The following is a 27,154-nucleotide window of genomic DNA, read 5'->3' as shown; positions in this document are numbered from 1 at the left end:
TAGAGTACATGTTAATGATGAAATGCCTCAATAAATTAAAGATCCAATATTTTAACTAGCTTTATTCAGAAAAATGAACTCACATTATAGAGTACCATTTCCTACATGACTGAGAGTGAAGAGTTACAACCACAGTGTGCTATCAGTGATTTGGCTAATGAAGCAAGTAAAAGAACAAAACACAAGTGGTATTTGCATAAAAAACACAAATGAAATCAAAACCAAAATAACTCCTTGAAAAAACGCTGAATTTTGAAAAAGCAAGGAAGCAAATAAACAAATGTTCAATATTTCACATATAAACATTGTTTTACTTTTTTCTAGTAAGTGATACATCAGGCTGCTAAGACACATATATAACATATATGAATGCATGTTTATATAACATATATGAATGCTTATATATACACACATATACATACACACACAATTTTTAAAACATTAGTGAAAACTTCAAACTTCATTAGTGATTTTGTTTTGGAAGTGTTTGGTGAATCTACTACATTCAGGTACTGGGTAATGGGAAGGAAGACCAACTCGTAGGATAAACACATACTTTGTCAAAGCAAGATATTGCTAACATGGCAAGTCCTTTAGTAGAAATAGATTAAATGTGATAGTGATATGAGGGAACTATTCTTTTTTTTTTCAGTTTAATTGCCAACAAGTAGAACTAACTGATCACTATTATAAAGGTTTATATAGGCAACAAATGTTGCTTGGAGTTTTAACTGTTTTTAGGAGTATGTCCTGATGGCACAGATGTAATGACTTAAAAACATTCTGGAGTAGCTAGCCAAAGAAAGAAACTTATGCCAGATTGCAAGGCAGCACAGTAGTTTCTCCCCTGAAACTATCTTGCTGTGAAAAAAACGTTGGCTGAACCAAAGTTGTTTTATGATATCTGTTAATGTGTGAACTTAAAGATTGCAAACAGCAAGTGTTATTATATGTTGTGGTAAGGGTAAGATGACTATAATGGGTAAGATTTCTCACAAGAATATTTGATCTAAAAAATGAACTCTGTGTTTCTTCAAAAGTAGAAATCATTTTGAGCTCAAAATTTTAAAGATTTGAAATTAACATAAAGATATCTATACTGTTTTTAATAACCTTAAGATTTCAAAGCATGGAGGGAAGACCTTCCAAAAATTTATAATAGTAGAAATATAGATTTTCTACATATTATTATGACAAATTCCATAATTTATCATTAGCTATCTATAAGCTGAGTGAATATGATACTGTTGCAGATCAACTTATAAATTAATAGTCTGAACTTGGTTCCCTATTAAAGATCACCTACTCATGAACTTCATGGAGCTAGAATCCATTTCATTCATTAGAAGTTGGTTTCAACTATAAAATACATTATAAATTAAGAAGGTAAATTGTTGGAACTTACTACTTTAAAAAGATTGAAAATGGAGGTTGAAAACATAGCATCACTATTTGACATAAAAGTTAAATTAATATCTAGAAATTGCTTTAAAATCTCTCCTTTCACTCCTCATATCTCTGTGAGATAAGTTTTACTGCTAGAAGTGTCATTAAAATAATCATAGAAATAGTTTGGAAATGCATCATCCCCTACAAATACCATGTAATCAGTTTAACCTAGATTAAATATGTTAATAATAACAAAATGTATTTGATACATAAAACAAGTTTCATTATTGACATATACAATGTTTGTTCATAGCACACACATCTAATTTGGAAATTGTCAATTCTTTCATAACTCTCTTCTCTCCTTTCTGCTCTGCAAAAAAAAAGAAAAAAATTATCATAGACATAGAGGTTTAAAACTAAACATATTTATTAGCTCTAAGTTTCTGAGACTTTAGGTTTCTCATCTGCATTCTCTTTCTTCAGACTATCTCACAAGGCTTCATTCAAGGTGTCAGCCACTACTCAGGCCCACAAGGAAGCTCAAGTGGGGAATAATCTGCTGCTAGTCTCAAGTAGTTGTTAGCAGGATTTAGTTCCTTGTAGGTTGTTGGTCTGAGAGCCTCAGCTCTTTGATGAATATTGACTGGAAGCCACTCTTGGTTCTTTGTCACTTGGGCCCCTCCATCTGGCAGCCTGCCTCACCAAATCCAGCAAGAGAGAGAGACCGCTAGTGAGATGAAAGTCATGATCTTACTTGTCTAAACATCGAAGTAACATCTCATCACCTTTTCTGTATTCTATTCATCAGGAGCAAGTCACTAGGTTAACCCACACTCAAGGGTATGGGATTACACAGGAGTGTGAGTATCAGGAAGCAAGGATCACTAAGGGACCATTTTAGAGTCAGCTCCTCAGAAATTCTATCCTTTCACAAGGACCTGGTGAAGAGGAATTTCAGAATCAACAGATTCTGAGGGAAGAAGTTGATTCTGGAAGAAATGTGGTTAATCCATTAAGGATATGCATAGAGAACACGATGGATTATTTGGATGAAGGTGTCAACTCTTCCCTATTTTCTCCAAAACTAGACCTGGGTGACTACCTTTTGTTACAATTCAGTAGAATTGAAATATAGGGCAGGTCTGTATGAGTGCTTGAGCTACCCACGTGGTTGTAGTGATAAAGAATCCGCCTACCAATGCAGAAGATAAAGAGACACAGTTTCGGTCTCTGGGCTGGGAAGATTTCTTGGAGAAGGAAATGGCAACCTACTCCAGTATCCTTGCCTGGGAAATCACATGAAGAGCCTGGTGGGCTACAGTCCATGGAATAGCAAAGAGTGGGACATGACTTAGCGACTGAGCACATTTTCATTTATGTAAGTTCTTTTTGTCTGTCACTTCATATTTAGAAGGTTTTTTATTCATTGGCTATATACATTCCTGGCAATTTTTAAGTAAGATGTTATCTTTCCATTGCACTTATGAATAAGATATTTTTCAGTATTTTTTCCAGTATAAATAATTACCATTGGTAGGAGGTAACTGCCTTCATTAAATGTGATACTGTTTATTAATTTTAATAATTTTTGAATTATTTATTTGTAGCTAGTATAAATGTTATTATCACAAAAGACTCATGCTTATTTATATTCTATGTCTTAATTAAGAGTTTAAGTTAAAAGCAAAATTTCTGAAAAAACTGCATTTTAAATTTTTTATAGAAGTGACAACTCAGATTAAATGAGGAGTCTATTAATTAAGGACAAGTTATTTAGCCAATACTACTTGAAATAATTTTATTATTATAAAGTAGATGAATTCAGTGGTGTTCACGTAAGCATTCAAGTGATTCTTAGATCCAGCTATCCTTCAACTTTGTTTCTGGAATCCTAAATTCATTAGCACAAACCAGAGACAAATTGTTGTACCATAAAGTAAAGTTTTGGTTTAGGAAGTAAACAGCAATAAGTTCAATTTCTTAATTGTAAACTATTGATGGTGATTCTTGTTAATTGCTATATTAAGCTCATATTTTATTTTGAAACTATTTTGGGGTCAAATATGGGATTTAACTTTGGGAAAGATATATTTATATCCTTCCAGTCAAACTTCCATTTTAACAGAACTTTTTTCCTATGATCTGTTTATAATTTTAAATTCTATATGTGACTATTTGTATATATGGTTTATCTCCCATACTAGAGTCCACACTTCTTGCAAGCTGAGTCCTGAAGAGCTAGAAAAAGGTCCTGCACACAATTTGTATTCAACAAAAATTGGTAGAAAGAATGAAATGAATGTAATGCAATGTTTTCAGGTTATTTCGTTGATAACTAAGCTTAGAGTTTCTGTTTAGACCTACATTATGTTTAATGAACCATGTTTTACCTTCTTTAAACAAAGAAAATATATTAACCTTTCTTCTCATTCTATAAACCTTGTACTTAATAGCACATTTCTGCCTTTGTAAAAAGTAGGATTAGATAGTCATTTGAATGAGCTCCAAGTTTTCTTGTGCTAAATATGACAGCTTTGAATATATTTGTACTTCTTTGATTCACTCACACCATGGAGATGTAATTTGGCAAGTAGTAATTTCCAGAGTAATAAACAAAATGAGAATTCAGAAGTCTGCAAGGCATACACTGATGAAAATGACACTTTTTTTTTTTAATTCATGCAAGTTAGTTTTCTCTGTAAAAAATATACTCCAGAAATTTGGTTTGGCACTTACAATAAATTTCCTCTTGATATCATTAACACTGAAATATATTTTATATAGTATTTCACCAAAAAATACATGAATACTTATTTGTAACTTGGGTTAAATATGCTGTTGAAATGACCAAGATTTTTTCCTTGTTTTGATTTTACATATTTAAATAACGTGTCAATGAAATTACAAACATTTCATTTATGCAATTTACCTAATAGTTTTTAAATTGCAGGTAAAAATGTACTCACAGGGAGAAATAAATATGCTAGAAATAAACCAACATCAAAATGACAAGAATGCCCATATATGAGCATATAATTTCTGTTTAATTTTAAGCTATATTTGAATCCAGTAACAGAAGAGTTGTAGACATTTCTAATAGTAAACTTTGGTCAAAATAATTATATCTTTTCTGTCTACTATTTCCAAAATTTTGAAGAGAAAACCTCATAAGAAACATTTTGAACTGGGGACTTATACATAGGATTTTAATATCTATAAGTTTTAAAGAGCTAATTTGCCTATTGCCTACATGCTGATTCATTAATTAAAGCATGTTTCAGTTCAGTACAGTTAAGTCACTCAATCTCTTTGTGATCCCATGGACTGCAGCACACCAGGCATTCCTGTCCATCACCAACTCCCAAGTTTACTCAAAATTATTTCCATTGAGTCTGTGATGCCATCCAACCATCTCATCCTCTGTTGTCCCCTTCTCTTCCTGCCTTCAATCTTACCAGAATCAGGGTCTTTTCAAATGAGTCAATTCTTCGCATCAGGTGGCCAAAATATTGGAGTTTCAGCTTCAAAATCAGTCCTTCCAATGAATACTCAGGACTGATCTCCTTTAGGATGGACTGGTTGTATCTCCTTGCAGTCCAAGGGACTCTCAAGAGTCTTCTCCAACACCACAGTTCAAAAGCATCAATTCTTTGGTGTTCAGCTTTCTTTGCAGTCCAACTCTCACATCCACACATGACCACTGGAAAAACCATAGCCTTATCTAGACTGACCTTTGCTGGCAAAGTAATGTCTCTGCTTTTTAATATGCTGTCTAGGTTGGTTTCTACCAAGGAGCAAGTGTCTTTTAATTTCATGGCTTCAGTCACCATCTGCAGTGATTTTGGGGCCCCAAATAATAAACTCTGCCACTGTTTTCACTGTTTACCCATCTTTTTGCCATGAAGTGGTGGGACCAGATGCCATGATCTTAGTTTTCTGAATGTTGAGCCTTAAGCCAACTTTTTCACTCTCCTCTTTCACTTTCATCAAGAGGCTCTTTAGTTCTTCTTCCCTTTCTACTATAAGGGTGGTGTCATCTGCATATCTGAGGTTACTGATATTTCTCCTGGCAATCTTGGGTCCAGCTTGTGCTTCATCCAGTCCAATGTTTCTCATGATGTACTCTGAATACAAATTAAATAAGCAGGATGACAATATACAGCCTTGACGTACTCCTTTCCCAATTTGGAACCTGTCTGTCCTTCCATGTTCAGTTCTAACTGTTGCTTCCTGACCTGCATACAGGTTTCTCAAGAGGCAGGTCAGGTCATATAGTATTCCTATTTCTTTCAGAATTTTCCAGTTTATTGTGATCCACACAGTCAATGACTTTGACATAGTCAATAAAGCAGAAATAGGTGTTTTCCTGGAATCTCTTGCTTTTTTGATGATTCAGCGGGTGTTGGCAGTTTGATCTCTGGTTTCTCTGTCTTTTCTAAATCCAGGTTGAGCATCTGAAAGGTCATGGTTCACGTATTGTTGAAGCCTGACTTGGAGAATTTTGAGCATTACTTTACTAGTGTGTTTATTGACCCCCTTATAGAACTCTTGCCATTTATGAATTATGTGGCAACATTATCAACATCTTAAACAGAGTAAGAGGGAAGAGTATCGGGCCTGGGGAAATTGTGCATAAAGCTGGAAATAAGCTTTGAGCTGGTTTATATGACACAGTGGGAGATAATATCCAGGAGGCAGCCTCTCATAGTTCTCAGAAACTTCACCTTTGAATCAAGCAGACCAGGGTTAAATTTCTGATTTGCTGTCTATTAGCTGTGTTGCAAATGATTTTTTACTGCATATCTCAGCTGTTTTATGCAAATATGACAAAAATTATATCGCATTTGATAGTTCTAAAGACTTCCATGGTGGCTGAGTTGGTAAAATGTCTGCCTACAATGCAGGAGACCTGGCTTCAATCCCTCTGTCGGGAAGATCTCCTGGAGAAGGAAATGGCAACCCACTCCAGTATTCTTGCCAGGAAAATCCCATGGATGGCGAACCCTAGTAGGCTACAGTCCATTGGATCACAAGGAGTTGGAGACGATAGAATGACTTCACTTTTCACTTTGATAGTTCTAAAGCTTAAACATTGTATATTTAAGGATTTCTTATGCATCAGTGACTACTTAGTGTTATTTTGCTGATAATGATGAGTCTACCCATGGAAATAGAAATGGCTATGATTTTGCTGCCAGTGATTTTTCCATTAGGGTGATTGGGCTTCCCTCCTGGCTCAGAGGTTAAAGTGTCGGCCTGCAATGTGGGAGACCTGGGTTCTATCCCTGGGTCGGGAAGATCCCCTGGAGAAGGAAATGGCAACCCACTCCAGTATTCTTGCCTGGAGAATCCCATGGACGGAGGAGCCTGGTGGGCTACAGTCCACAGGGTCACAAAGAGTCAGACACGACTGAGCAAGTGACTTAACTTATCCATTAGGATAACCAGAGGCAATTTGCAGGGGGCGGGGGGGGGGGGGGGGGGGGAGGGGGGTGGTGCCAGATTCCGAAGCAGTATTAAATTGTACAAGTATTTTAGTAAGGGAAATATAAGGGAGAGTAAATGGTAAGAAAATATATGGATGCTGAAAAATTGTCAGACAACATGCAGGTAAGATCCCAAGCAGGGAGATGGACTACCTTATTATCTAGGGAATGTTCAGCTAAGTCCTCCTACGGGCTCAAAGTCAAAGTCTGAGGAATTCTGTTTTCTAGGAACAAGTCTGCTGTAAGTACCTGTCATGTCCAGTAATTGGGGAAAAAACCTTACATGAAGCTTGCCTATAATGGACTTTAGAGTATAGCAGTTGGGACCCATATGCGGGACAAGAAGCAAGAGTTAGAACTGGTAATGGAAGAACTGACTGGTTCAAAGTTGGGAAAGGAGTACAAGGCTGTATATTATCACCCTGCTTATTTAACTTCTATCCAAGTATAGATTGTGAAATGCCAGGCTGGATGAATCACAAGCTGGACTCAAGATTGCCAGGGGCAATATTTCAGATATGCAGATGACATCACTCTAATGGCAGAAAGCAAAAAGGTACTAAGAGTCTCTTGATGAGGCTAAAATAGGAGAGTGAAAAAGCTAGCTTAAAACTCAACATTCAAAAAACTGAGAGTTTGGCATCTGGTCCCATCACTTCATGGTAAATAGAAGGGAACAAAGTAGAAACAGTGACAGATTTTATTTTCTTGGGCTCCAAAATCACTGCAGACAGTGACTGCAGCCATGAAATTAAAAGATGGTCCTTGGAAGAAAAGCCATGACAAACTTAGGCAGTGTATTGAAAAGCAGGAACATAACTTTGCCAACAAAGGTCTGTAAAGTCAAAGATGTAGTTTTCTCATAGTTATATACGGATTTGAGAGTTGGACTATAAAAGAAGGCCAAGCACTGAAGAATTGATGCTTTTGAGCTGTGGTGTTGGAGAAGATTCTTGACAGTCCCCTGGACTGCAAGGAGATAAAATCAGTTAATCCTAGAGGAAATCAACCCTGAATATTCATTGGAAGGACTGATAGTGAAGCTGAGGCTCCAATACTTTGGCTACCTGATGGGAAGAGTCGACTCACAGGAAAAGACCCTGATACTGGGAAAGATCAAAGGCAAAAGGAGAAGGGAGTGGCAGAAGATAAGATGGTTAAATAGCATCACTGACTCAATGGACTTGAATTTGAACATAACCTGGGAGACAGTGAGGACAGGGCAGCCTGGTGTGCTGCTGTCCATGGGGTTGCAAAGAGACATGACTTAGTGACTGACCAATAGCAACAGTTGGGACTCTGGTTAATTATGATCCCTGTAGTTGGAAGACTGCAAGGCTCATTCCCTTTGGTGGACCCCCACTTAGAAGAGGTATGCTGGATGGATTCAAGTTGGCACAGAATAACTACTCAGGCTATTTAGGAGAAGCAAAAGATGACTACTTATGGCTTTCATTTTATAGTAATCCTAGAAGAGTAGCATACTCACTCATTTTAGACTCAGTGTTTAACCCATTTCTGTTGAGCCAAATTCAAACCTATATCCAGTAACCGCACATTCTCTCCAAAAAATCCCTTAGAGTTTTATAATATATTTTAGATTAGAAAAACAGTTATATCATTTACCTTTGCTATTTGAATGCCATAAAACCTATGAAATTGATGGTGGACAGGTTGTCACTTGAGGAAACCAAGACTCAGTGAGCATCTGGATAGGGACAGGGGTTGGTGAGTGGAAGGTCTGGGCCATCAGAGACTTGCCTTAACTCCAAGCTCGGTGTTATCAGTGGTCCATTCTTGTCTACTGGCTGCAGTCCTCCAAAAATGCACTGTATGGCAGCGATCAGGTTTTAAAATATCCTCAACAGGCTATATTGTCAGTTGAGGTGGTGATGGTCAAAAGAGGGGGAAGAGTCCAAGACAGTTTTCAGATCTGTGTGACAGACAGAATAAGACCACAATAAGATACAAGTAAATAATTCATATGCTTATGTCCCTCAGTGGAATCAATTTGTGGACTCATTATTTGGTGGTGGTGGTTTAGTCACTAAGTTATGTCTAATTCTTTGCAATTCCATGGACTTTAGCATGCCAGGCTCCTCTGTCCATGGGATTTCTCAGGCAAGAATATTGGAGTGGGTTACCATTTCCTTCTCCAGGGGCTCTTCCTGACTCAGGGATTTAATCTCTGTCTCCAGCTTTGCAGACAGACTTTTTTACCACTGAGCCACCAGATGTTCCCTAGATTCATCATTTAGAGGGGGGTTTTATTGAAGCCAGCAGGAAGAAGTGCATTTGTTCTGGGAACAAAAATAGATCAAGTGTGCAGGTGAAGTCTCTTTCTAGGATTTCAGAGCTTGTTATTTCATGTTTGAAAATCAGGGTAATCAAACAAAATACATTCCTATTATTATACAAATGTGTAATTTCAGTGCAACTGATGTCAGCTTGGAAATCACAAGAACAGTGTAGCTACTCACAATGGAACCAGACTCAAGTAGCAAATCGATCCTATAGAATATAAACCTTAGCTACAAGTTGATACATATTTACTTGCATATAACAAAATAACTCAGAGAAGGTGATGGCACGCCACTCCAGTACACTTGCCTGGCAAATCCCATGGACGGAGGAGCCTGGTGGGCTGCAGTCCATGGGGTCGCGAAGAGTCGGAGACGACTGAGCAACTTCCCTTTCACTTTTCACTTTCATGTATTGGAGAAGGAAACAACAACCCACTCCAGTGTTCTCTTCTGGAGAATCCCGGGAATGGGGGAGCCCAGTGGGCTGCCCTCTATGGGGTCCCACAAAGTCCTACACAACTGAAGTGACAGCAACAGCAGCAGCAGCAACAAAATAACTGAGAGTATAAAGATCATTTAAAGCTTCTTTTTAATCCACTTCTATTCACTGGATGGAAACATTTTGATTTAGGATAACAAAAGAACTCGATACTATTTACATATACCAGAGATATTCAAATAGGTCATGGTGTAGAGACTTTCTCATGCCTGCTATCAAGCTGGAAAACACATATAAGGTTTGAAAATAAGTGTCATTTTGGTTTCATATTTGTCTATTATGAAAATAACAGTAGGAGCTAATTTGGAAAATTTTAAACTTTCTCTGGAGGTTTCACAAATATGTTGTCTTGCCTCAATCTGAGTTAAGTAAATTAATAAAACATATAAACTCACACATTGCCTGACTCCATGGATGTTCTTGCCAGCTGTTGTGACTTTATTGAATAATACATTATCAGTGTGATAGTGTATTTGTGATGATGAATTGCACTGTTACATAATTAGAGCAATTGTGTCCTGATGATATATTAACTCAATAACCCAGTAGCAGGCAGAAGAAAATTATTTTAGCAATTCTGATTCCACATGATTATTTTTAAGTTCATTGTGAAAACATTTAAGTTGTTTGTACTATAATAGCTCAACAAAACATATTTTTATCCAATGCTTCCATTTTACAATTGAGACTCATTCCTGAATTGGGATAAAGGGTGTAATGCAGTCCTGGCTTAACTGTATTTCTAATTTTCTAAACCTGAATAGCTATTCTGAAACTCAATTTTCCCACCTGAAAAATGGAGGTAATAACAGTTTTCTTACAGTTTTATTGTAAGGATAAAGTGAGTTTTGGAGTTTGAGAGTATTTGTAAAGAAAGATGCAAAGATAAGATCATTTAGTGCTTCTGGGTTATGGCATGGATTTATATCTGGCTCTAGAACTTGCTAGCTGTATTATCTTGGGGAAACTGATTAACTTCACTGTGCCTCAGTTTTGTCATCTTTAAGAATAACTACTTAGGATGTTATGCAATTTAATTGAGAAAAACATTTATCATTTCTTAGACTAATCCCTCTTCAATCTTAAATGTTCATTAAAAAATATTTTTAAAAAATATTAAAAAAAAATATTTTAAGTGTGTGACAAAATATCTTTTCACCATAAAGATTAATTTTATATGTCAGTTTGGGCCATGAGGTTCCCAGATATTTGTTCAAATATTTGGCTGGGTGTTTCTATGAAGGTGTTTTTGAATGAGTTTAACACTTAAATCAAATGACTGACTAAAGCCAATTGCTCTCCCTCATGTGGATGGGCCTCTCCCAATCAGCTAAAAGTCTGCATGGAACAAAATGTTGACCCTCATCTAAATAAGGGCTTCCCAGGTGGCACTAGTACTAAAGAACCTGCCAATGCTGGAGATGTAAGAAATATGGGTTCAATCCATGTGTCAGGAAGATCCCCTGGAGAAAGGCATGGCAACCCATTCCAGTATTCTTGCCTGGGGAATCCCAAGGACAAAAGAGCCTGGGGGGCTACAGTCCATAAGCTTGCAAAGAGTCAGACATGACTGAGTGACTTAGCAAGCACATTTGAATAAGAGAAAACTCCTTTTGCCTATTTTAGTGCCAGAATATGTTTTTGTCCCCCCCTCCCCCCCCCCCCCACCCCGGCTTTGAACTTGAACTGAAACAGTGACTCTGCCTGGCTTTTGAGCCTGTCAGTTGCAGACTAGATCTAAACAATCAGCTTTCCTGCATCTTTATTTTGTGAACTGAAGATCTTGGACTTTGTCAACCTCCATAACAGCATGAGGCAATTCCTTAGGTTATTTTTATCTACCTGGCTATCTATCTACTTATCTATCTCTGTTTCTCTGTGTATCTATCAATATATATTTACAGATATAAAGATATCTGTAAGGCAGTGGCACTCCACTCCAGTACTCTTGCCTGGAAAATCCCATGGACGGAAAAGCCTGGTAGGCTGCAGTCCGTGGATTTGCTAAGAGTCAGACACGACTGAGCGACTTAACTTTCATTTTTCACTTTCATGCATTGGGGAAGGAAATGGCAACCCACTCCAGTGTTCTTGCCTGGAGAATCCCAGGGGCGGGGAGCCTGGTGGGCTGCCATCTATGGGGTCGCACAGAGTCGGACACAACCGAAGCAACTTAGCAGCAGCAGCATATATATATATATATATATATATATTTCTCTCTCTCTATATATATATCTATTTAGCTACCTATTTTATAGTCAGCCATCCACATTCAGGGATTCCAGATCCACAGATTCAACCAACCACAGATTAGCTGACACCTCATGTTTGTAGATATGGAACCCTTGGGTCAGAGGGCCTTTAACATTGTGCCATTGTATATAAGAGACTTGTGTATCCACAGATTTTGGTATATGTGATGGGTTCGGAAACCAATCCCATATATCCTATTTGTTCTGTCTTATAGGAGAATCCTAGTGTATTCATAGATGTGTCTCCAGCAACTATCATGATAAAGATTTTGCTTCACACAATGAACACAAAGCTAAGTTGAATATAAATGGTAACAAAGTATGGTATTGACAATTACATTATATTATTCTTACAATTTTAGAATTTAAATAATGACTCTAAAATGAACTATATATTTGTTATAGGGTCAAATAGTTTAATAAATTAATTTTCTGTTTTTCATGGAGTACCTGAGTAGAGTCAAATTTATATCTTTTGGCCATATCCTGATTGAATTTTATGTCATATATAGAGGAGGCCACAGACAGATAATTATTAGATAACTGTTCAGTTCAGTTCAGTCTCTCAGTCATGTCTAACTCTGTGACCCTATGGACTGCAGCACACCAGGCCTCCCTTTCCATCACCAACTCCTGGAGTCTACTCAAACTCATGTCCATCAAGTTGGTGATGCCATCCAACCATCTCATCCTCTGTTGTCCCCTTCTCCTCCTGCCTTCACTCTTACCCAGCATCAGAGTCTTTTCAAAGGAGTCAATTCATCACATCAGATGGTCATATTTTTGTAAATTACTAGTGATGCAGCTGAAACTCCAATACTTTGGCCACCTCATGTGAAGAGTTGACTCATTGGAAAAGACTCTGATGCTGGGAGGGATTGGGGGCAGGAGGAGAAGGGGACGACAGAAGATGAGATGATTAGATGGCATCACCGACTCAATGGACATGAGTTTGGGTAAACTCCGGGAGTTGGTGATGGACAAGAAGGCCTGGCGTGCTGCGATTCATGGGGTCGAAAAGAGTTGGACACAACTGAGCGACTTAACTGAACTGAGTGTTGCAGTTTAGTTTTAGCAAATATTTCTATGATCCTTTTTATTAAATAAATAAATAGATATTTGAGAGCATCTCGATTCAGTACCAAGTGGGAGGAATTTGGTCAAGTACAGAAAAATCTCATTAATGATTCAATAAGTTTCAGCAGCAGTATTTCTGCTTGAGATTGACGAAAAACTAATTTCTAATACATTTGACTCATTATTTGTGGTAATTTTGTCTATAAATCTTCATTAACAATGGATTAGTGAATACTGAACATGGCTCCAAGGGGAAATACAGGTTTATGTTCCTGTGAGCCTCTGGTCACAATATTTTTCCAATCAATGCATAACCTTGTTTTATGTTTGTTTCTGTTTAAAGTCACCCACATTATTAGATATATTGTTAATTCAGTAACACTGAACTCACTGCCAACCCCACTATAACTTTTGCCTGAACTAAGCTTCTCTGCAAAGACATATCACTGTCTTCTTGCTCTTAAGAACACTGCATAGCACTTCAGCACTAAACTTGGGGGTCGTTTTAAATAGCATAACTACTAACAGTAAGCACAACAAGGTGAAAACCATGGCATTAAGCAGACCACAAAGACGACACTTGTTTGTAGTGTGAGAGCTAAAACAGGAAGGCAGAGCATTGCCTTGTTTGACCTCAGCTAAATGTATTTGTATAGGGGACTCCAAATTTTCACTCTGTACATGTCTGTGAAAATGACTTTGAGGTTAAATGCAGAATCCATGAATAAAAAGAATCAGTTCAACATTTGAAGGATATCTAGGTCTTCAATATTTCTATTAGTAACTTGTATATTTAAGTTGAGAATTCTTAAGGGCATTGAACATAAATTTTAAAGAAAACTGTTATTGTTGTTCAGTCACTAAGTCATTTCTGACTCTTTGCAACCCCATGGACTGCATTGTGCCAGACTTCCCTGTCCTTCACTATCTCCTGGAGCTTGCTCAAATTCATGTTTATTGAGTTAGTGATGCCATCCAACCATCTCATCCTCTGTCACCCCATTTTCCTCCTGCCGTCAGTTTTTACCCAGCAGAGAAAATTATTAGAATAAAACTGTTCTCCCAAGTAAGAAAACTGAGAACCTGTAACAGTTGTAGCAGCACAGATGCAAATTAGTTCATTAGGAATAACACATTGCAAGAAGTTGCTAGAAGAGTAATTTCGAGCAAGTAAAATATAAATGAGATTTAAAATTATAAAGTATTGAAATCTGGAAACAAAAGAGAATCCCCAAACATGGGAAAATTTTCATGTTTTAGATTGCATGTTTTTATTGGTTCAAAATAAGTAGTTTTAATTAAAAAAAAATGGTTGCACCGTGAGCATGTGGGATCTTAGTTCCCTGATCAAGGATTGAACCCCTTCTTTCTAAGTGTGGACGCTTAACCACTAGACTTACTGGGAAGTCCCCAAATGGAGTTTATATCCAAGAACATTCCTAGCAGAAACCTGAAAACTAATTTTTCTAGTTCACTGTATTAAATATGTAAAGTGAAGGCAGAAATCTATGTCTTTTTCATAAACAATTGAGTGGTCATTTTGATGTCAGTCATGAAAAACCAAGCAGTGTCCTCTTCTCAAAATGAGGTTGAAGCAATGCTTAAAAACTATTACTATGTCCTGTAATTTAAGTAAAAAATTGCTTGAAGCAGGAGGCATGGGAGGATGTTTACATGTTAATAACTATTGAATGAAAATAAAAAATGCCCCCTTATTACCAAATAATAATAGTAAGGGTAGAATATTATAAGGGGGCTTTCCTAGGTGGCTATAATGGTAAAGAACCCGCCTACCAATGAGGAGACCTAAGAAACACAGGTTTAATCCCTGGGTCAGGAAGATCCCCTAGAAGAGCATGCAACCCACTCCAGTATTCTTGCCTGGAGAATCCTATGGACAGAGAGGAACCTGGCAAGCTAGAAGTGACTTACACACACATACACTAACACACACAGAATATTATAAAGAGATACATTTCATTACTAGACATATTTGGCTTCAAAACTCATCACCACAACTGTGAAGGTGAGTGATTTCAACTTTATAAGTGTATTTTACTGAGCTTTATTTCCTCCCACATAGCTGGGTATAAGATGAAATGGTGATTACTGCTATTAGTCCTTGAGGAACATTACCTGCCTTAGAATCCCAGTTCTGCCACATGTGCTGTTTGGAAAAGGTACTATCTTCTCAAAATGCACCTTCCTCTTCTACTTCAAGAATACAATGTATAAGTCCAGATTCAGTTGCAAATACAGACTCTGTTTAACTAAATTAAACAAATAATTTATGCTAGAGAGTTTTTAGAAACATTGAAAAGGCTGAGTAAACAGACTCTATCCTAGTCTGAACGGAATGTAATTTACAATTGGGCCACAGTTCCCAAAGTCTGGCTAAAGCACCCTCTGGTGTAACTGTGAAGTAGCCAATTCGCAGTGATGCCAAGTGATAAATAGTTTAAATTTTTTGAGCCAAGCACACTGATATGTTTTGGACATTGTATAAAATACTACAGTTAAGCTATTTTGACCTATTTAAAAAATGGAACATAATATGAATGCTAAAGATTACATCTGTGAACATGGATTTTAAATTCCAGTATCTCTTTGGGAAAAAACAAAACTTACTGAGACACTAAGGGCACTTTGAACCAACAATTTTTGGAAGCTTTAGTCATCGGATATTAAAGAGCTCATAGAATCATTGGGAAGGTTGGATAAATGGGCTCTATGCTGAGCGTCCAAGAATGTTCGCAAAGCCACAATGCATAAAATGGCCAAGCCGCCAATGGAACTACTTACTGTCCCCTTCCAAATTGGTAACCTGTCAGTACAGCTATTTGCCTCAGAACCTGTTCACCGTGGCTAAAATTCACATGCTTGCCTCTCTCCCCACTTAGTTGAAAATTTCAGTTTCACATGAATGCATCAGATTGGTGGACTCTAAATCCTGTCTAGCTCACAATATTTAGTCAAGTTTAAGAAGCACTTTATTAGCAAACCAGTCACCTAGAATAAAATCCTGCCTCTATATCAGGTAATTTGAAGATGGGCAGGACCCCAACAGATTGGCAGATGGATATTGAAGCTTAGATGGTAACAGAGGGTGATGCACTGATGTGGCAGAAAGGGCAGAGGTTGTCCTGGGGACCAAGTTCCAGGAGGAGAACCTTAGACAGGAAAACAAAGTCAATTTAAAGAATCTGGTAACTGTATAGCAAAGGTGCTCAGTGGTCTTTATTGAAATGTAAGCCAATGAAGTGGTTACGAAGAATAAGACAAAAAATGAAAAATACATGTCCTAGAAAGCAGTGGGGCAGGTTTGAGGTCAAGCCTTGAACTATTCTGATCTATGGCATCCTTTGTTAATAATCAGATTAAGTCCTGAGCTGACAGGAGAAAGTTATATGACATCAGTTTAGGATATTGGAAGTCTTGAAATGAAGTGGGTAGAGTAAGAAATACTTTGCAACTTTTTTCTCTTTTTTAAAAAAATTAATTTATTTTAATTGGAGGCTAATTACTTTACAATTATGTCATGGTTTTTGCCATACATTGACATGAATCAGCCATGGGTGTACATGTGTTCCCCATCCTGAATCCACCGCCCCCACCTCTCTCCCCATTCCATCCCTCAGGGTCATCCCAGTACACCAGCCCTGAGCACCCTGTCTCATGCATTGAACCTGGACTGGTGATCTGTTTCACATATGATAATATACATGTTTCAATGCTATTCTCTCAAATCATCCCACCCTTGCCTTCTCCCACTTTGTAACTTTTGACTTTTAGGCCTGTTTTCTATTTCTAAACAGGATAAAAGGTTGGATTTTTCCCAGGACTCAGATCACTATTTATTTTGAAAATATGACATTTGTAACATATTCATTTTTAATGAGAAGATTAAGTTCAGGCAAAACTTCTAGATTAGCTTCAAGTATTCCACTTATGAAGAAATCAAAAGCTATTAATGTCTCAGAGCATTTTTTAATTTTCCTAAGTCTTCAAATAGAAGCATTAAGAAATGATAATGTTCCAAATTAATTTTATATTGTTTTTAATTTTCTAAAGTAGCAATTAATATTTTTCTTCCTTGAAATTGGCTTTAGCTTTAGGTATTAGACAGTACATAAGATAAGGGACAAAAGAGTCTAAGAAAGGGGCACTTAACTTACTCTTAATTAGGAGCTAAATATTAACTACTAGTAATTACATTTGAAAGACTTTTGAACAAATCACTTTTTGTCATACTATGAGAGAAATGTCTTTATTTTGACTAAAATTTATAACTAGATATTTAATTCTTATTTCAAAGAGATAATACTTCCATGGATTCCAGGAACCTTTTTAGAAAGAGGTTATATTTGACCATACGCCATTCAGATGAGCATTTGGTCAAAGGAGCTGAGTCCAAAATTCTAGTTAGTAACTTTTTTCCATCTAATCTTTGGTAGCTGAATATGTTTACCAAGAACTTTCTAGTTATTTAATCTATTCATCTTGTCCATGTTCACAGTATCCACTTTTCTTCCTTTGCCTATGCATCCTTGACTTACTGCATTGTTCAAATAAATGAATAATTGCCAAAGCCACACGCACTTGTGACTAATGTGGCCTCACTCTCATGATGAAGGTATACTCTGTTCAACTTGCCACGGGAATATATTTTTGTGTTACTTGACAATTAGTGTGAGAGTCCTTATCTGTTATTAACTCAAGAAATATCCCTCCAGGTCTACATGCCTGTTTGAGGAAAGAGCAAACATAAAATAGCCAGCTATTAAAAACTATTGAGATCAAAGAGTTACACTGTAACCTTTAACATAAATGCCTTGAGCCTGGGACACTTGCTGTTTCCACTGTAGCTTCTTTTCATGGACCAATGTCCTTCTTGTTATTCAGGTATCACTCAAAAGTATCCTCTCAGTTAGACCTCCTCTGAACATCTAATTTATATTATAATGCCTTTGGTAATTTCTGCAAACCACTGAAATTCTCTAATTCTTGCATTTATTCATCCATGTTTGATTTTCTCTCTCTACAGCTCTGTGTCATTATAAGAACAAGGGTTTGATTTGTTTTGTTCACTACAGTTTGCTAGCCATTAAGAAAAATGCCTGGTACATAAGAGGCACTTTATTATTATTTATTGAATGAATATGGATAAGAGTGTATTACTTGAACTCTCTGTGTTTCAATTCTCTCAACTTGAAAACTGTGATAATGTCTCTATCACACGATGGTTGTGAGACTTCATCAAGATATCATGTCTATGAAATATTACTATCAATGAGACTTGTGGCAGAGAAAATTGTCAAGTGAATGTTCTTTTCTCCATTTTTGATTTACTGAATCTCTGAGACTAGAATAAGAAACTCAGTATTTTAAAATGACACTTCTGAGCTATTTTTATGCATGTTAGAGTTTGAGTACTGTTTCATGTACCTTAATACCTAGACTAATGACTCTTCTAGGAATAAAATTCTTTTACAAAACTTTCAACTCTGTTAAATGGAAAAAACAAAAACTGATAAACATGAGCTTTGAGATTTGTACCTATCTGTGTAACTTGCATGTGCTCCTTCTAAAGTGAACATAAAATTAACTCTTAAAAAATGTTGAAATCTGTGAAAATCACTTACTTTGAAATTACTTTTTCTGAAACCTTTTCATTGCATGTTCTTGCCTCAGGCAGCAAGCTCTTTTATGTCCAGACCCACAGTGATACTTACCTTCTTTAAGGATTTTCTCTACTAAATTAGAAACAAAACAAAATAAAAATCCTCTGGTCAGTCTTTTATAGTTGATATTTAAAAGATTGTTCTTAAGAGAAATGAGCATAGGTGAGTTAACATATACACATTTATGCCTTTTATCTCTAAGAGTAAAATGTTAATAAATAGCTTTGTCTCAAAGAAATGAACTGCACTCACCAACATATTGAAAGACAAATAATTCATTTTGCATGGAGGGCAGAAGTTTGGAGTTCCTATGAAATCAAATCAGTACTAATCCTCAGCAATTGAAATCTAACGGTTTTTGAGAGAATCTGAAGGGGATTTGATTTTGTCAAGGGAATGGAGGTGTAGGCAAGGACTGGAGGGCATGCAATATGAATGATGATGTGCTAAAAAGGAATAACTATGAAGTCATCTGCTTCTTTTTCATATGCATTTTCTCCTGTAGGTCAAGTTTATGCCACCTTCCCCTCCCCAAAGCATGTGGGTAACATTTTAGGAATTTGCCTTTATTCCCCAATTTAACAATATTACAGTACTATAATTTATAACCTACCTAAATTTCACCTTCAGAACACAGCTCTAATCCTCTTCTACTGTATTTATTACCCATTCTCGGGGTAAGAATGTCACTGAATACTGAAATAGCATGTTGTTGTTTAGTCGCTATTTAATGTCCAGCTATTGTGACTTCATGGACTGTAGCCCGCCAGGCTCCTCTGTCCATGTGATTTCCCAGGCAAGAAGACTGGAGTGGGTTGCCATTCCCTTCTGCAGGGGATCTTCCCTACTCAGAGACTGACCCTGTGTCTCCTGCATCTCCAGTATTGTCAGGTAGCTTCTTTACTACTGCACCACATTATTAATCATTGTTATTCCCTAAATTGAATATCATCATGGAAATTTGAATATAAACTCTGTATTAATTGATTCTCAGTATCTGTGCTGTTGCTTATGTCGCTTCAGTCGTGTCCGACTCTGTGCGACCCCATAGACGGCAGCCCACCAGGCTCCCCCGTCCCTGGGATTCTCCAGGTAAGAACACTGGAGTGGGTTGCCATTTCCTTCTCCAATGCATAAAAGTGAAAAGTGAAAGTGAAGTTGCTCAGTCGTGTCCGACTCCCAGCGACCCCATGGACTGCAGCCTACCAGGCTCCTCCATCCATGGGATTTTCCAGGCAGGAGTACTGGAGTGGGGTGCCATCGCCTTCTCAGTATTTAAAACAGGATAATAAAACAACAAGCTAATCTCCTCTGAAATAATTGCCACTTTATTTACATGTTATTTGGAAACAAATTCTCAAATTACATATGTACTTATGCAGTGTTTTTCAAAGGATTTCAAGTTGTGTAAAATAATAGTGAAGCTATGTTAAATTTTCAATATAAATTGTATAATTGGAAATTATAATTTTTACACAGAAATGTGAGACTAACATAAATGAGGTTTATTTAGGCTACATCATCCATTTGGTTTCCCAGAAGATAGACTCAATAAATGCATTTTAAAAAGTTGTTTATAGAAATAAACCATTAATTTAAGGACATTATGAAATCAGTTTTCAATGGCTATTATTTAATATCATCCCTATGCAATGACTGATATTTCATGAGCAAGTCTCAGCAAGAACATATGTACATATACAAAGGTCATTTATGTAACAACCTTGATTAGGTAGCACATATCCAGGCATTATGCAGTGAAAAAAAAATCTTTAAGAAGTCACAGGAAAAAATAATACATATTCATATGTTTTCTGGGCTTCCCTGGTGGCTCAGATGGTAAAGAATCCAACTGCAATGTGAGAGACCTGGGTTTGATCCCTGGATTAGGAAGATCCCCTGGAGAAGGGAATGGCTACCCACTCCAGTATTCTGGCCTGGAGAATTCCATGGATTGTATAGTCCATGAGCTCACAAAGAGTCGGACAAAACTGAGTGACTTTCACTCACATATTTTCTACTTAGAAAATGATTCTTCTCTTTCCTTCATAGTTCTCTCCCAGTTCCATGCTCTGTATAACAGCTGATTCTCCTGGTTTTGAAACCAAGAAGGACCCTGTGGGGTTTGTGAGCACAGAAAACTTTTTTCCCCTGTTTCTTGTAGGCAAGACTCCAGTCTCCATGACCTTCCCTGGGTTCCAAAGGGCAGATAGAACTTGGTTGCTAAACAAGGGAGGAGCAGGCAAAAAAGCACTTTAAGCAAAATTAAAAGAAACAGAGAAGCTCATTAAGACTAGGAAATCAACCATCTGAAACCCTGCACATACCCTAATTTTGTCAGCAACTCCACCCTTTAAACTATTGCTATAAAACTCCTCATCAAATCCTCCTAGGTTGGAACACATACTTTTCCAGGGCAGGAGCCCTCTGTGTCTCCCTTTGCCGGGCAAAGCAATATAACTATTCTTTTCTACTTCACTCCAAACTGTATCCTGTATTCAATTTGGCACCCATACAAGCGAGAGCAGATTTTGGCATCAGTTTTAGTAGTTTATTTCTCCACTGTTCACATTAAGTTAAAGTTGGTTGCAGCCTTTGATACAGAATAATGTTATTAATTGTTGATTGCAGGTTATTTTTCATAGTTGACATACATGTGTTTGGAGGATATGCTGAAATAAACTAATTTAGCCAATTTGTTCTCCAGAAGCCCAGAAGCTTTATTCTTATTCTTCCTTGAATCCAAACTATGAGACTTTCATTCTCACTACTTAAAAAAAAACCAAACTCCCTCATTTATAATATCAGTTCAGTTCAGTTGCTCAGTCTTGTCCGACTCTTTGCGACCCCATGAATTGCAGCATGCCAGGCCTCCCTGTCTATCACCAACTCCCAGAGTTCACTCAGATTCAAGTCCATCGAGTCAGTGATGCCATCCAGCCATCTCATCCTCTGTCGTCCCCTTCTCCTCCTGCCCCTAATCCCTCCCAGCATCAGAGTCTTTTCCAATGAGTCAACTCTTCGCATGAGGTGGCCAAAGTACTAGAGTTTCAGCTTTAGCATCATTCCTTCTAAAGAAATCCCAGGGCTGATCTCCATTAGAATGGACTGGTTGGATCTCCTTGCAGTCCAAGGGACTCTCAAGAGTCTTCTCCAACACCATAGTTCAAAGGCATCAATTCTTCGGCGCTCAGCCTTCTTCACAGTCCAACTCTCACATCCATACATGACCACAGGAAAAACCATAGCCTTGACTATGATATCAGTGACTTTCAAATGGCCAAATCCAAGGATCAGTTGTTCTGTCTTACCATTTTTGGTCCTTTTTCCTCACTGGAATCTCCTTTTCCATCTCCTTTCAGTAGTTTCTTCTTACCTTCCTGAACTTGAAATATTGCAGTTTCTATTGCCACTCACTTCTTAAGTGATCACATCCCCATAAATTTAAAAACAATCAATGTACTTACATTTTTAAAATTTTTATTCCCAGCCTAGGTCTCCCTCCTGAATTTTTGAATTATGCTTCTATGTATCTATTTAATTTCATTTGTAAATCTAACAGGCATATCACATTTAGCTTGTCCAAGATTAAACCATGACTTTCAACCTTGTAACACATTTGCCTCCCAGTTTGTCCATCTTCATAAATGGCAACTCCATTGTTCTTTGGTTTACATAAATGTTAACCTATCATTTACTTGTTAATGAATAGACTTTATTGTTTAGAGCAGTTTTAGGTTCACAGCAAAACTGAGTAGAAAGTACAGAGTTTTTTATATATACACTGTCCCTACACAAGCCCAACCCCCTCTACTGTCTACAACCTGCAACAGAGTGCTACATTTGTTGTAACTGATGAACCTATACTGACATCCCATTATCACTCATATTCCATAGTTTATGTTAGGATTCACACTTGGTGTTGCATATTCAATGTCATGAAAAATGCTTCCTTTTATTGTCATCTTCCATTTAGCTATCACAAATCTCTCTTGCTTCTATATTCCAAAATAATCAGAGCTTGAAGATTCTTACCACCTACATCATGGATCTGTGGATCATTGAAATAGTTTCTTGTCTAGACTACCTGTCATCTATACTTTTTATCTAGTCTCCTTATGTAGTCTTCTTATCTGCCATCAGTCTGTGCCCTACACAAGTACCCAGTGTGGTTCTTTAAAAATCTTTTAAACCATCTATATTAGTTTCTCTGTAATTCCATACACTCTTTAACTTGCTTATTTCTATCCACCTACATTTGTCTCCTTAGTGTTTCTTGAACACATCAAGCATGTACTCATCTCAACATCTTTGGCACTTGCTGTCTTCTTTGCCTTTATTTCTTTTTTTACCCCAGCTATCAGCAGATCTTAACCACAAATCATCATCAACTGAATTATTCAGAATGTCTTTCTTCATTAAAAGGCAAGCTGATGGCTGTGGGGATAGACAATGGGTTATTAGGGTCTTCCATTTCTCTGAATCAGTTTTCAGTTCTGAGAACAGGTCAGTTAGTTCAGTTAAACAGCTTTATCTCATTTTAGGGGGTGTGATGTAGGTGGACTCCAAAAGGTGAAGGTAATCAGGTAAGAGTAAGAGTCATTTATATGGAAACAAAAAATCCCCAAAGGTTAATGATTGGAGCAAATTATAAAAGTTTCTGGGCCCAGGGGAAATAAATTAAAAGATTTTTAGATGTTGGATTTGAACCATCTTTTGTAATTTTAAATGTCTCTGATGATGTCATTGGGTATTCAGGTAAACTTTCTGAGTGGTTCAGACAGTAATACATAAGAGGATTGTTATGACAATTTCTCAAAAGTTGGTAGACCAAGCTGTCTAAAAGGCTTCAAGGAAAGGGCAGCTCTAGTTTGAGAGTTTCTGAATTTGGAATTATCAGGTTCAGATAAAATAATAAAAGTTTCAATTCTCTTTATAAAGATATAATTTATCAAACTGATGTGTTTTAAAAAACCCTTCCTTGTATCTGGAAAAACTAAAGATTTAAAAAAATAATATTTTAGAATTATAAAAACATATTTATCTGCTCATTCACTCCAATGCAACTAACTCTTGTTCCACTAGAGTCTAGTGCTTTCCATTAGTTCTCTCAACTTTGTCTAATGACTAAGATTGATAGAGACAGTGATAATTCCAAAAAGTTTGAAAGATTTTTGTAAAGGCTTAAATGATTTACCAAACATCTGCTGGTTCATAGAAAAAGCAAGAGAATTCCAGATAAACAACCACTTCTGCCTCATTGACTACACTAAAGCTTTGACTCTGTCAATCACAACACAAAGTGGAAAATTCTTTAAGAGATGGGAATCCCAGACCACCTTACCTGCTTCCTGAGAAACCCGTATGCAGGTTAAGAAGAAATGGTTAGAACTGGACATAGAACAAAGGACTAGTTCAAAAATGGGAAAGGAATAGGTCAAGACTGTATATTGTCACTCTGCTTATTTAAGTTATATGCAGAGTACATCATGAGAAACTCTGGAAGGATGAAACACAAGCTGGAATCAAGACTGCATGGAGAAATATCAATAACCTCAGATATGCAGATGATACCACCTTTATGGCAGAAAGAGAAGAGTAACTGAAGAATGTCTTGATGAAAGTGAAAGAAGAGAGTGAAAAAGCTGGTTTAAAGCTCAACATTCAAAAAACTAAGATCATAGCATCTGATCCCATCACTTCATAGCAAATGATAGGGAAACAATGGAAACAGTGACAGACTTTACTTTCTTGGGCTCCAAAATCACTGCAGATGGCAACTGCAGCCATGAAATTAAAAGACACCTGCTCCTTGGAAGAAAAGCTATGACAAACTTAGAGAACATATTAAAAAGCAGAGACATTACTTTGCCGACAAAGATCCGTCTAGTCAAAGCTACAGTTTTTCCAGTAGTCATGTGTAGATGTGAGAGTTGGACCATAAAGAAGACTGAACACCGATGCTTTTGAACTGTGGTGTTGGAGAAGACTCTTGAGAGTCCTTTGGACAGCAAGGAGATCAAACCAGTGAATCCTAATAGAAATCAATCCTGAATATTCATTATAAGGACTGACGCTGAAGCTGAAGTTCCAATACTTTGGCCACCTGATGCAGAGCCGACTCATTAGAAAAGACCCTGATGCTGGGAAATATTGAAGGCAGTTGGAGAAGGAGACAATAGAAGACAAAATGGTTGGATGGTGTCACTGACTCAATGGACATGAGATGGAACAAACTGCAGGAGATGGTGCAGGACAGGGAAGCCTGGGGTGTGGCACTCCATGGGGTCACCTAGAGTGAGACCTGACTGAGCAACTGAATAACAACAATATATGATTTGCCGATGCCTTGATCAGAGGAGATTGTGAAACATATCTTCCAACTGGGAAACACATGTTCTAACAGTTTCTTTGCCATTATGGGGGCAGAAACCTTTCAGCAAGGGAAAGTATTAACTCATCAAAGGAAAAATGTGGTTAGCTGGAGAACAAGGAAGGAATAAGCAGCCATGTTGGGTTTCCCATAGCCCTGACTGTTTAATTTAGATTAGTTATTTTTTAACTCCCCCCCCCTTTTTTTATCAAGGAGCAGACTCCTGCCATGTTCAGTTCAGTTCAGTCACTCAGTTGTGTACGACTCTTTGCGACTCCAAGAACCACAGCACGCCAGGCCTCCCTGTCCATCACCAACTCCCGGAGTTCACCCAGACTCATGTCCATCGAGTCAGTGATGCCATCCAACCATCTCATCCTCTATCATCCCCTTCTCCTCCTGCCCCCAATCCCTCCCAGCATCAGTCTTTTCCAATGAGTCAACTCTTTTCATGAGGTGGCCAAAGTACTGGAGTTTCAGCTTTAGCATCATTCCTTCCAAAGATATCCCAGGGCTGATCTCCTTCAGAATGGACTGGTTGGATTTCCTTGCAGTCCAAGGGATTCTCAAGAGTCTTCTCCAACACCACAGTTCAAAAGCATCAATTCTTCAGCACTCAGCTTTCTTCACAGTCCAACTCTCACATCCATACATGACCACTGGAAAAACCCTAGCCTTGACTATGTTACAAGGACATTATAATGGCAAAATTAGAAAGTAGAAGTAGCATGGACTTCATCCACTTTATAGATTCTATTGTTGCTTTGGTGTGAAAATCACCTAGGATTGTTTCTCTGATACCCAGGATTAGTCCCTTTAGCATGAGCTTCAGTTTTGATGACAGATAACATTTTATGTCAGGGCATAAAAGATGTCCAGGAATTTCATACAATTTCTGGAATGCTTGCAATACATAACTATTCAGATAGAATATAAAGAAAGGTTAAAGTTACTTCTGATTTTATAAAGCTTCCCATGTAATTTAACATATCAAATATATCTAACATCTCTGCTTTTATAAGGAAAGAGACCAAAATTCAAAATTAATTCTGTCAGAAAGACTCACCTAGAATTTGATTAAAAAGTCAAATGAGTCACTGTTTATTCATTTAATCAAAATGAATGCTTAATCATTTAATCAAATTAATTGTTAACATTTTCAAATATATAGTTATATAGTTCAGAGCAAAACCTAACTCTTTTAATATTGAGAAAACTAGGCTTTATGTAATAATCAAGCACCTAATAAAGATAATACAGGATGTAAGTGACTACTTTGACAATACAGGGGCTTCCTGGTGGCTCAGACAGTAAAGAATCAGCCTGCAATGTGGGGGACCTGGGTTCGATCCCTGAGTTGGGAAGATCCCCTGGAGGCAGTCATGGCCATCCACTCCAGTATTCTTGCCTGGAGAATTCCCATGGACAAAGGAGCCTGGGGTCAAAAAAAGTCAGAGATGATTGAATGACTCAACACATACACAGTTGACAAGAAACAAGTTTTTTTTTTTTTCCTTTTTAGACAGACTACTCAAAGGCAATCTTTCACTATTTAGGAGCAGACCAATAGGGAAAAACAAAACAAAAAGACTGTTGTCCTTTGAATGAAAGAAACAGATTCTGATTTCACCAGTTTATTATGGTTTTTTATATTAAAACTCACTTACTGAAATTAATTTTCATTTTATCTGGTCCTGAACACATACAAAATTTCTTTTTAAATACCTGCCCTGACTTTTTTTTTTTCTTTAACAAAAATTTTCAACTTTCTGTGTTTATGTTAGTTTGTGTCTTGTTTTATTTCCCATTTAGAAATAACCAACTTTAGGACAAGATCAGGCTTACCTGGTGGCTTAGTGGGAAAGAATCCAGCTGCCAATGCAGGAGATGTGGGTTCAATCCCTGGGTTGGGAACATCCCCTAGAGAAGAAAATGGCACCGCAGTCTAGTATTCTTGCCTGGGAAATCCCATGGACAGAGGAGCCTTGTGGGCCACAGTCCAAGTGGTCATTAAAGAATCAGACATGACTGAGCAACAAAACATCAACAACAACAGGACAAGATAACTTCCTAAACAAAATCATCTCCATA

The sequence above is a fragment of the Bubalus bubalis genome, chromosome 1 (assembly GCF_019923935.1).
Source record: "Bubalus bubalis isolate 160015118507 breed Murrah chromosome 1, NDDB_SH_1, whole genome shotgun sequence".
In the NCBI taxonomy this organism is placed as follows: Eukaryota; Metazoa; Chordata; class Mammalia; order Artiodactyla; family Bovidae; genus Bubalus; species Bubalus bubalis.
The sequence above is the reverse complement of the archived record's forward strand: the minus strand, read 5'-3'. Positions refer to the sequence as shown.